Source organism: Homalodisca vitripennis, chromosome 7 (assembly GCF_021130785.1).
Source record: "Homalodisca vitripennis isolate AUS2020 chromosome 7, UT_GWSS_2.1, whole genome shotgun sequence".
Classification (NCBI taxonomy): domain Eukaryota; kingdom Metazoa; phylum Arthropoda; class Insecta; order Hemiptera; family Cicadellidae; genus Homalodisca; species Homalodisca vitripennis.
Genome location: NC_060213.1, coordinates 140,828,284 through 140,841,655, shown reverse-complemented (window position 1 = coordinate 140,841,655; position 13,372 = coordinate 140,828,284). Strand labels below are relative to the sequence as shown.

The window sequence follows — 13,372 nt, the reverse complement described above, 5'->3', positions numbered from 1 at the left end:
TGGTCCCGGGTTTGTATCCTCTGTGAATTGTACAGGTAGCTATGGAGTCTACTGCCTCCAAAGGTGGAATTTTAACATTTCAGATGCGTAGCTCAGTGGTTCAGAGAATGCTTTTTCTTGACTGCAGTCACGGGTGGTGCCCTTGAGTTTCACTAAGAACACCTAGAGGTGAAACTCTATACACAGACAAAACAATAAAATAATTAATTAGCTGTTATCAGGATCGGATGTTACATACCGATACATAATCTGTTCTTTAGTGTCATCATGAAAGGAATATACGATCGCGTAAATTTAGCATCATTATTCTCTATATAATCTAATCGGGCATTTTCTTCAGGTGTCACATCTTAAAAACGTGCAAAACTGAAAACAATTGAGGCATACCACCGTATAAAACATCACAGTCAATGTTGACAACAAAGAAATTGTGCGTTGAAACATAAACATATACTTAAACGTTGCACCAACGAAGCGCAAACAATATACGAGGGGATACTCCAAGCATAAAAAACATGAACACTTGTTCAGAATGTTCAGGATAGTAATCTACTGTAGATTGTGAAGGAAACAGGATTTTTCCGGACATTAACCATCGTTCAGTGATACAAAAAAATCAGTAACACTTCGTTTCGAGATCTGCAATCTGATCTCTTCTTCAGGTAAATAACTAACCTAACACATAATTACAAACTAGGTTAAAATAAACAAAACATACCAGAGCGTTGTGACACGCGTAAGTCCGGACGCAAAATAACCTGTTTCCTTCACAATCCATCCATCGTCAAAAACAAATTTCGGACAAAGTAGTTTAGGTTGTTCTGTTATATGATGTAGACTCACTGATGAGTTAGAATTGACGAGAAAAGACATGCGTCCTCTGAGCCAGGGTCATTATTAAAATAAATGTGTGTTGCAAAAAAACATTTTTTAAGATTTGACATGGCTAAACTACATTCAACTAATCGTACAACTCTTGGTACGATCAGAGTATCTAATTCTGTTCAAGTCAATTTATTTTAAACATTTGATTATTATAGAAACCTCCAACTTTACAATAAGCCGTCAGACAGAGGCGGATTTGAAGATTTGCCGCCCCTGGGCTATCCACAATTTTCCGCCCTCCACCCCCCCCACCTTACTCCCGGAACATACCATATATCATTAATGTTAGGACTACGAAATAAATGGAATACTAAGCGAATGATTGTTTAAACCATTCAAATTTACAAATTTGTATGTTTATAAATTCATTACAAGTAATTTTTTCACATATTTTTAATTTTTGGAATAATTTATTTTTACTTTTTTACCCAAATTTGACACCCCCTGAATTCTGCCGCCCTGGACTATAGCCCTTTCAGCCCATATATTACTCCCTGCCGTCAGATAATTATACTTGGTTGTGAGAAATGTCATATATTAAATTTCTGATATAGTGTGATAAAACGAATACTACTAGCCTCATTTCCAGAGAGGTCAAGAGGGTTCACCCTCCACCACCCCTCCCCTCCTCCCTACCCACAACCCACGCCACCCTCGTCACTTCCTCCACCATCATTACTGTCAACTGTTTGTCAAGGAGGAACTTCCCCTGGATGATGACGTGGAAAGCGGTTTTATAACTTTGATGGATTCAGCTTATGTATTCCTTTTTCTTTGAATTTTGTTAGTTCTTATTGCAACGAGGAATAGTTGAGTCTTAACGGGATTTAATAAGGAAACTTTTCTTCTTTATTGCTTATTACCTCTAAACTTTCGTAGACTTTTTAATGACACGCAATTGGTACTTTTTTAACTTTTGAAGTTATTAATCCACCAATTAAAAATTTATATTTCATTTAAAGAATATACTTGTCGAGTTATTTTTGTAATACCTGGTAAAGGACCCAACTTCTAATCCTTCTTTTCGTGAGTTTCTGTCATTAATTGTTGACAACTTTGTTAGTATACAGTACACGTCCTTATCAAGGAGAAACAAGGCAAGGACCTGCAATGATAACAGTCTTTATGACCTTGTATTGATAAAAACTGCCTGCCTCAGGAGGCTAACTCATATCTGTGACCTACATTAGACTGTTCGAGGATGAGGTAATTAATGTGACAATGCGAGCGTTTTCTCGGTTTACACAGTCTTAGGTTTTTCTCAATTCATAACACGACAGTTTGAAAGTTTGTGAAAGGATTACGGACGGATTAAGGCAAATTCTGTTTGTTATTTTATGTCAACAATTCCAGTTTGATTATTCGGACATATTCTAACTGGAAAAAGACTCTTTCCACTCGTGCATTAGTGATTCCCCTTATTCACATGGAATTAAGTCCAGTGGCAAAGGAAGACAATTTGTAGGTTTCGGACATTTACCATCGTTATATGTTACAAATTTCCGAAAACATATTAAATTTTTTAAACCTTCTATCGCTGTGTTGTGTTGTATAAATAATGAATCATTAAGGCCTTAATGCTATATAGGTCAACATGCTTAACAAAACACCAGCAACGCTGTACCAAATATTAAATCCAAGGATGAACCGGCAAGAGTGACATGAACAACCAAGGCAACAGACGCTGCTGTCGACGTCAAAATGTGTGTTCATAAAGAACGGCGCGACAAGGCGGCACGTCATCACTTGACGAAGACTGAGGCCGCTGTTGTGGATACCACTCTGTCGGGTCCCCGGTATACCGCTACCAAATACAAACCTGTTTGTGTCTTGAAGTGCTTGCAACACGACTGACACTCGCGACGTTTGGTATTGGAACTAATTTAGGACACTCACATTACTTACAATGTGTTCTGTCGCTCTTGCCGGTCGCGTCGGTTATGTCGCTCTTGCCGGTCGCGTCGGTTATGTCGCTCTTGTCGGTCGCTTCGGTCATGTCGATATTGCCGGTCGCGTCGGTTATGTCGCTCTTGCCGGTCGCTTCGGTCATGTCGCTCTTGTTGGTCGTGTCGCTCTTGCCGTCCAGCCAGGACGCCGCCTTAATACGGCAATGCCTCGATCAATAAACTCTAAATATATAAAATCTGATAATATAGTGCATTTTAAACTGAGAAATTCATAAAACACATGTCCAAGACTGGTTGTTTATAGAAAGTATTATTTTTATTAAGATTGTTTCCATATTTTCCTTGCGATAAGTCTATTATTTGGCAGATAAACGAATTTAAATATTCCTAGTTTTTAATGTTTGATGTGTATCATCGGATTAATTTCCAACGTTTTTATGATGTATAACACAAATTCATTTTTGTTCCTGTTAAACATATGTCGTATTATTTCATTTTTATAATATTTTGTGCTCTACTTCAAACTACAATTTTTTCCAAATGTAGAAGGCGTGTAGTATAAAAATCAAAGTCTTTCTATAGTACATAAATTAGAATTAAGGGTATGGGAATAGGAAAATATCACTGTTCCCTAATTTATATGAGACAACTTAAAAGGCTTAAAATGGTGCAATAGATTTCGGGTATACAAAATATTTGTTATGTTTATATCCACAGCTATTTATCATAATTGCCCTGAATTAAAAAAGTTAGAAATTGCACACTCCACATGAAATAGTTTTTATTTATTTACGACTTAAGGATATTATATTTTAAAATTCAATATGCCTAGTTTAAGAAAATAACATCTTTTGAATATTTTTAATTAAAGAAGCATAATATTTATAGATGAAAAATCACGACATTTCCTGAAAGTACAATTTATGTACATGCTATTAAAATTTAACATTTAAGTCTTCAGCCCTATTTTATTTGGGCCCGATTTCAAAATTCTTAAATATTTTATTTAAAAAGGCTGTAATTTTATGAGGAGTGGTTAATATAGTTTCTTTACTTTTTCTGTATTGAGGGAAGTTTTCATAGAGAGATATGAGTTTAACATAAGAAAATATTTTCCAACCATAAAATCGATTGCAGCACCTTACTGCTATTTCTTTGTATTAATAATTAATAAGGTTTGTTTAAACAATTAATTTGGTAGGATATTTTCCTTTGTAGCCCAGATTTTGAAATTGGACTTTGTAGCAGCATGAGGCTCTCTGAGACTAAAATGGAAAGTTCCTACATTCATATATTTTGTTCCGAACCTGCTTATGAGAGAAGTACCACCATAATCAATCAAAGTAAATTGCAATGAGAAACGATATTGGAAGACTTTAGCGGTTAGAGGAGGTAAGTATTTGAAGGAGATCCACGATCGCTTTAATAGTTTAATAGAGAACTGCCCTTCTTCGCGCTAGAGTTGAAGGTCAAGTACTCGGCTCAACCCTTATAATATGATTGTAGGTCAGTACTCAGCGCAATCAATGTGCCGGATCCAGAGACAAGCCCTTGCTAGATCAGACTGTATATCGACCGAGGTCTTGACCTTCCACATTTATTAGTCTTAGAACCACCAAACCTGCAGGAACAGGACGAGAAAGTACAGTTACATTTATTCAGTGTTTCCAAAGTGACGATGAGTGTACTTTTTGAACATAACACTTAATACCTTTGTTCGCCTCGCATAAATACGTATAATTACTCACCTAAAAAAGAACGGTAAGATTCTTTCTTCACAAAATTTTAAATTTTGAAGACGACTCTTGATTTTTAATAGTGTAAGAACTAGTGATATACTCGTACTACGGTGTATGGATGCTCGTTTAATATAAATGGCGAGAAATGAATTTTTGAGTACCTTGAAAATAGTGATATAATTCCTTAAGCCAAAATATACAAAAAATAACTCTTGTTTTAAATCAGTGGGATAGCGAAAACAATTTTTATACGGGTAGTATCCCTAAAATAAGACTTTTAAAAAGTCCTCCTCATATGAGATTTTGACGTGTGTGGACATTTTGATTTATAATTGTGTATTAGCAGCTGCGTTTCAAACGACAACACTTTGGGCAGTGTTTGAAAATGCAAAAAGCTGGCTGGAATTAATGAGAGTAACTTCTTTAAATAAACAAAAAAGAAGGATGAAAATGCTTTTCTTTTACTTGATTTATTAGTGATTTTAACTAATTATTAGCGCCACTGGTATTTGAAACATGTGACAGTACAATCGTTAATTTTAATTCTAATTTGTTGTTATGTTCAATGTAAATGTTGATCCATTTATCAATGTGCTTAGTTTTTCAACTTTTAGTTGGAAAATATTTAGGAACACAATTATATAAATACAAATTGTTTGTAAATTTATTGCTTTTATGCTTTTTAATGTATGATATATCAATTTATCTACATAAGGTGTAAGTTAAGTCCTGATACGCCTGGATATATTCAAAGCGGATTGAGATATCAATGTTCAACCTTCACCATACTTATTACATTACTTTTTTAGATTTTTTTAGGGTAAAAAAATTTCACCCCCTTTTCAAAGGGGTAGAAGGGGGTAACTTTAACTTTTTAAATTGCAACCACAGTGGAAACACATGAACAAAACATCTCTTCAACGATCCTAGTACAAGTTAAGGGCAAATAACCCCTTACGTTGTAATTACATAGAAAAATACACTTCTTACTTACCAATCTTTGCAAAAGGGAGGGGGAGGGATAAATATTTTTATCCTTCAAAAAGTCCAAAAAAGTATTTTAATAAGTATGGCGAAGGTTGTACATCAATATCTCAATCCGTTTGGAATATATCCAGGCGTATCAGGACTTGATTTACACCCTGTATACATTCTCACATGTCACTAAAATGCGTAATCACATTCGAGGATTATGAATTAAGGATTTCTGGGTTGGAGTTTGAGGATATGTGTTTGGAAATTACTTAAGTTTTTGACCCCCCATAAAGAACAGTAGGGCTTATTCTGTATGTCTTACATATTTACAGAATGTAGGCCCTACTTAAGACAAACAATAACGGTTATCCGCTTCTGCTAAGGACTACGAGAACAAACAGATAGTATGGAGTTCAAAAATAGTCATTTTATTTTGGTATTATCGGGAGGCCACTTTTTTAGACTAACAAATAGTAGATAGGGACAGAATTGTCCCCTCGCCGACATCCTTTTTGAAGTCAGAAAACAAGAACCGACCGTCATAATGACATTTAATTTTCACAGTAAAATGTTGCCAATGGCGCAGTGTAGAGGGTACGGCGGTTATCGCAAGATAAACAGATCAAGCAACGTCGAGCGTGGCTGCTGCTTGGATAGGTTGCCGCTGAGCGATCCTGTCCTTGCTAGCGGCCCGCCTGCCCGGCCATTGGTGGTGGTTCGGAAGTCACCTTAAAGCCGTTGGTCCCCAGGTTAAGTGTTAGAGAGGGCTTCTTAGCCCTAACTTCGCCTGGTAAAATAAGACATTCTTTACTTTACTTTTTACAGTAAGTCAAATAAAGTCTGCTCTTCCGAATAGTGTAGTTTGTTTTAGGTACACTCTAGTAAAAATAACGGCCTCCGCATAGTACCAAAGTAGTATAATACAATACAATAGTCGACTATTCAGAAGTTAAATCATGTTATTGTTTCTAAGCGTGTATAAAACTGTATACCTTCTGTTCCTTTTCCTGCAGATACAAAGTGAGCTAGAATTATAAATCAAACCTTACAACGCTAAACAATTTTAAAATAAAATGTATAACTCGATGAAATTCCAATTTAGCATCTACAGTGTAATCTAGAAAAATATTAAGCTACAGCTATGTATTGAAATCCGACAACTGGCGATTGTGCGTGAATGGGTTTTTAAATGACGTATTTTTGAATCTGCCAAAAAATGTAGGCTTTAAAGAACCAATGATAATTCTCGCCGTGCGCTGTGCATTTTTGAACATGGCACTGCTATTTTGTGGGCATTTCCCTACTTAAACCGGTAAAAAATAAACAAAATCGCACATAACTAGGAAATTTAAATACTAATCAAACAAATTTTAAAATCTTTTGTAATACCCTCTGGGCCCTACTAAGTAGCAATATTACTGCGCGTTAAAACTGTTAGTTACTGGAAATACTATTAAATAAGCAGGAATTTAATGTTGTTTGTAAGATAACTGATATAGTGTAATGTTATTTAGCAAATAATATGTTTTGAATTTTTTTACTTAGAAAACTGTAGAGCGTTTAGTTTTGTTGTCGACAAAGCTACATTATGTGCAAGGGCGCAATACGTAAGTCGTTTAGAGGATTTCACTTTATCTTGAATCAGATCTTATTTCTGTAATATTCTTTGATGTCTTCGGCCATAATCCTTCTCCATGTGTATGGTCGACCAGTAGACACGTACAGGTCACAGGCATGCCCAGGATATACATGCGGTTTTAATTACATATAAATCTGTATTTGCAGTGTTACAGTAATTAGGAATCTTGTATTACAATTTAAATACGTATTAATTAGGTACGCAAATTAAACTTATGAAAAATGTTTTATCACCTTTCTATTTTCTGTTTTAATATAATTAAATCTATATTAGCCTATCAAAAACAGTTTTCTTTCAGTGTCTCAAGATAATAATTACAGCGGAAACATAAAAAATATCGGATTTGTCAACTAAAGTACAAATGTAACGATCATACTAAAATGAAAGGCTTTCAATGTTCAAAGAATGGGTGGTCCATTTTTCAACTTTCAACAATTTTTATTAGAGTTACAGTTATATAATCGTAAGAGGCATTGGTTGCTTTCTACACCAGGCACTTCCACTCTCATGCGCAAAATCAGTTTCTTCTCTCATTTTATGACGAAACAATGGTGTGTAAACTTCTACTGAATTGCTGGAAAAATACTTTTTCTTCTCCTAGCCACTAGAGATAGTCCCTAATTCCATTCTTCCTTTTCTTGTTGACCAAACTTTAGTTCGTTGATGTTTCCACTAGCCACCGATACTCAATTACCGAAACAAACCAACTGCGGCCGGAAGCCAAAGTTCCTTGAAGTTCCAAGAAGCTACAGTGTTAGCAAGTTTGCTTAATGATCCTGATGATTTTGTGACCACCAGACTGTTAGTAAGCCATCTATTCGAACATGTTTTGAAACAGACAAATATTAATATCTAAGCTATTTTTAAAGTAGTGGTATAATATACTTAAGTACCTGTTAATATCATTGGTAGTTAATTCATTTACATAATTTATTAACTTTAAAACAAAGTAAAGCGATCTTTGCTGTGGTGGTTTTACATTTGGACAGAGAACATAGCCAGGAAAACAGATTTGGGGGGGGGGGGGTGATTCTGACAAGTGACATTTTCCCGTAATGGACATAGAGTAAGGCCCCATTTTGTTCCTTAAAATGTTCTTGACCCGTTTCTTTGTTTAAAATTGGGGCGGGGGGAAGGAGTATATTTTTCCACAGAAGTTATTTTTCAGTCTACGACAATTATATAATGTAATATAGTAGCTGTCTAAATACATATATTACAGATAGACATTGACTTTTAAAGAGTTTAAGTGGTTTTGAAGCGATTGGTTTATAACTACAACCAAATTTTGCATAATCAAACACCAGATGGCTGTGGATGATAAAGGTTTTACTTGAAAATACTCAATTTTCAAAATAGGAGGCAAGGTTCATAAGTCAGAATGCTACTGCTAGTCAATCTCTCCCAGTGAAGTGTTTTTAAAACTCGTATACAAGTTGTAAAATATTCATATTTAAATGTTTTATTTGGGCTTGATTACGCCAAATTATTGTTCTACTTTAAATTCTCCAACTTCAGCATTTTTTCTGTTTTCCTTCTTCAGAGAAGTTATCTTCAAGAGCAATGGCTTAAAAAATCGGTAGCCACAAGTTAATTTATATGTGCTCAACGTTCCAATATTGGCGCAACCGAAAATTCCAGTAATTAAGTATTTAAGTATTTATCTAGTATACTGTATATCTCAATGAAAGTAACAGAGAAAGGTACATCTCGATCCTAATTATAGGATCAATAGAGCTTGGTTTCCTAAATGTAAATACCAGGCACTTCCCTAAAGAAATTTAAAACAGCTTAATAGTCACTAAATATCACTTCAGTACTTCATTCGGCTTTACGCATTACATCGATTTCACATTCATATGACAATTCGTCTTGCACTGTTACGGTAATTGCGAAATTTGTAAAACCTTTATACAGGCTTTGGACTACGCGCAAACAATACACAGTGTAGCAGCTGTGGCGCTAGTGACGTGCGACTGTCCGTGCAGCCGCATACGCTGCTAGGAATGACAGACAATTGATTCTTTTACTCGTGCTGCGCTGCACATTTCGTCGGGTGTTTGTGCTGTGTGCGGGAACTGACAGAACTGCGGGGGCTGCTCTGCTCCAGTTGTCACGTCTGCTGGTGAGTTACTGCGTTTCGTTTTACTGCAGTTTGTTTTTCTAAATAAGACCCCTGACGGAGCCGGGTCCAGGCGACCTCTCTCACACGCTAAACATCTCACTTTAAACGTCTATAACATTACAATATTCACCTATATTACCTCGGAAATATGTTTTACCGTTTGGCTAGAATACCTATGTATTTGAGTAAAAGAAAAATATTTTAAGTGTTGTTCTGGATTGCATAGTAAAAACATATTTTTGGAGAAAACGCAGTTTAAAGTTTGAAATTTAAGCTTTCTCCACTTTATCTTATCATTATGCAAAAACAATGAAAACTACTTTTATACAGCATTTGTTATATGTCTCTTGATGAAAGGCATACTAAAAATTCAGTGTTTTACTGCAGTTTGTTTTTTCTTAATAAAATCGCCAAAGGAACCGGGTCCCGACTACCTCTCTCACACGCTAAACATCTCACTTAAAACGTCTACCACATTACAGTATACACGTATATTACCTCAGAATAGGTTTTTACTGTTTGGGTAGAATACACCTGTCTGTATTCAAGTAAAAAATATTGTATGTGTTTTTGTGGATGGTGATAATAAAAAATATGTAGAAATCACGGTTTCAAGTTCAAAAACTTTTCTCCACTTTATCTCATCATTATGCAAAAACAATGACAGTAAAATACTTTTATACATAATTTCTTATATGTGTCTTCAAGAATGACATAGTAAAAATTGGGAACTATGAGTTCCCAATGTTTAAAGGAGCAATTAATTTGTTTGTAAACCCTTACGAAATCGGTTATTAGCTATTATATTGAAATTTGGAAAATGCTCTATAGTACGATACGACGATTACTGACTGTCTTTGCTCGTGAGTGAGGTGCAGATCCAGCGAGTTCTAAAGTCACAAGACTGAATTCTAGGCATTATGCACCCGGCCCGCTGCGTTTGCCGGGAGCGTGATACATTATGTCGTAATAATGAACATCTACGGCCTTATGTGAAATCTTCAACGGCTGGAACTAATCATTTACGTGTAGTTAGTTGGTTTTTATCCTTAGAAATTCTAACAGGCAAGTAATGGAGTTGATAGTGGACTTGCAAGAATTGTTGTAAGAGAATCAAAGAATGTCAAAATTAATCTGTAAATATTGAACAATATGTCATTAGAGAGCTTCTTCCCCATGCTTTACAGTACACAATACGCACTGCTAAGGTTGAACTTTACTTCATCGATCTTCACTTTTTGAAATTGGCTTGTTTTCATTGGTGTATGGGGTTATTTTTAAGCCAGTGGCACCCTAACTGCTTGCACTAAACGTTTTAAGGGAAACCAGCCAAAGGCCATTTGCAAACCTAAAACCATTAAAATGTCACTCTATTTGTTAATAATATTATTCCACAATTATTGTATCTTTGCCATGGTTACCCATAAAATCAATGTAAAAATGTTCTATAAAGCTCATCCAAATTGGATGGAGTAACTTGCACCATCATTGAAATTGATGTTGTAAATATAGAATTGAAGCCTTTAGTCTAGCATGTCAAGTCTAGCGGTCAGTTCGTTGTCGAGATATTGTGCGAGCAGACAGGCAAAACTGCCAATGGCGCAGTGTAGCGGGTACCATGGTTATCGCAAGATAACCGAGTCAAGCAAAGTTGAGCTTGGCTGCTGCTTGGATGGGTGACCGCTGAGCGACCCTGTCCTTGCAAGCAGCCCGCCTGCCCGGCCATTGGTGGTGGTTCGGAAGTCACCCGTAAGCCGTTGGTCCCCAGGTTATGTCAGAGAAGGATTCTTAGCCCTAACAACGACTGGGAAAGCTAAGAAATATTTACGTTACTTTAATTTACAAAAATGCTTTTTTCTAGTCCTTTGAGCGATAAGCTCTGCTACCGCTCAGCCATAAACGGAACTGGGAAGTAAGTTTACAGGTTATGTATTGAGTAAAGATACATACCCCTGCTGTGCTGTCTGTTTGGTTGTGTTAATTTGACAAAACGTTTCAGGACGGGCATCAGCACATCCACTCCGCTCCAGATATACGTCGTTGCCGTTGCCATGGCAACCAGGTCGCCAGGAGATGAGGCAAATATTAAGATGAGACACAGAGAGAGCTAGAGTCTCAACTTTAGTGGCATAAACTTGATTCGAGTACTGGCAATATTGCAGCAGTAGAATTATTACTTTGTTTAAAGTTTATTATTGACGGATCATTTGTAAAGGATAATATCCCTTACTACACATCAGGATAAAACTTACTGCGACTGTCATATCGAAATATCAAACTGGAGTTACATCATTAGTTTTGACGATCAATTACTGCGCCAATATATAATGACTCCAATGAATGTTAATAAACTCGGAACACTTTCAACAACTTTCAAATTTCATCGTCTTGATTAATGATGGAATAGTCGTTATAATATATAAAAGAGTTTCCAATTAATTAAAAATTATGTTTGCAAACATACATTATCACTTGTAATGATTCTAAGATACCGTACACACCTGGAAATCTAGAGGTATAAACACATCAAAGAATAACAAAATAGTAAGTTGCCTGATCACTAAAACAATTTTCCGTTTTGGTATATGAAGCCTATTTGTTTATTACAACGGAAATACAACGGATATTCCATTCTACTATAAGTACATGCATATATGTATAACTACCAGATTAAGGTTTATGGATGCATACAGTAATACAAATAAATAAATAATAATTGAGCAGAAAAGATTACAATGGTAAAAAATATGTTAAAGTATTTAAATAGTTACTAGTAAATAAGCAATGTATAAACAGAACAGAAAAAGTGGAAATTATAACATAGTCATCATAGATAACAATGTGTACATACAATAAAACAATGATAAATTCTATTAACATAACAAATTTATAACAATATGAATATGCAATGGAACAATAAACAAAACCAACAATCATAAATATGTAAATATATCAACATTGAAATTTCAATATAGTGTTAGTTTTTACCAAGTAACTTAAATCTATCCATTCCGTTCACAAACTTTGATTGGCAGTGACCTTGAAGTCTTCGGACATTTTTAAAAGTGTGCAGGAATGTACCGCTTGAAATTGCTTTGTCGTTGTTAAAAATACCTGTAAGTTTCTCTATGTACGAACTACTTGAGAAACAAATTTGGTGAAATTTAAACGATTTTGAAGTTTTTTGTTTTGTTTGTTTAGTGTGTCCATGACGAATTTATTCAAGCCATTTTTAATGTCTGTAGCTTGAATAATTTGTAAATTACTGGTTTGATCGTGCTCATCACTATTTGCTCATTTTACTGATGACGCCTCCAAACGTTGGCAGTGCCATCGTATATCTTGTTGAAGGTAATCCTAAAAGGTTTTGTCGAACTAACAGAATTAAACAGACACCACACCAGGGGGTACTTTAGTCGTCACATAATATGTAATATAAACCCACTTCCCCATTCTCTTTTAAATTATGAGACACATAAAACGGTGATTCCATTTCTGACTTTATCGACGGTGCGGCGTTAAAGTAGCAACAAAGCAGTAACTGTTGCCCTGTTCAAGTAACAACTGTGCAGTGACCGACTTCTATGTGTACATAATTCATTATTAGCAGTTGCTAAAGATTGCTAAATAAATTAGGCAATGGATGCTGTAAAACGTGAAAACCCGTGAAGAAAAGAATGAGGTTCCCAATTAGAGGGTTTTAAAACTTATGTAAAAGCATGATACACTCATTTAGAGTTAAGTCCAAAACTTATTAGGTGTCTCTATCATCAGACGAGTGGATTACATACAAATTGTATAAGGGGAATAGAACCTCCCCCCCCTTAAATAGTTCTGTAAATGTACAAATTTACTTATAAAATCAATCCAGCTTATTTGGAATGAAGGGTAATGTTTTACTTTGAATTGCGCCCATGTAATTTATTTAATAGATTTATTCCAAAACCCATGGTGTGGTCTGCTCTTCATCCAGATTAATTGCAGATTCATCCCCCCCCAAAACCTAGTCCTAGTCACGTCACTGTAAACCCCAGTTATTTCAACATTTTCGCTTATTTACGTGGCCTACTAGATATATAAACAGATTGATTCTGACTTATTA

The 13,372-nt window shown here is 35.4% G+C and overlaps 1 protein-coding gene across 1 annotated transcript in view; it reads left to right on the top strand.

Moving 5' to 3' along the window:
- Nucleotides 1-9,172: 9,172 nt before the first annotated feature.
- Nucleotides 9,173-13,372, top strand: part of LOC124366432 (receptor-type tyrosine-protein phosphatase N2) — a 317,729-nt gene continuing 313,529 nt past the window's right edge. Inside the window, exon 1 of the mRNA XM_046822981.1 lies at nt 9,173-9,270. The gene's annotated coding sequence lies outside the window, so the exon portion shown is untranslated. The remainder of the gene's footprint in view (nt 9,271-13,372) is intronic.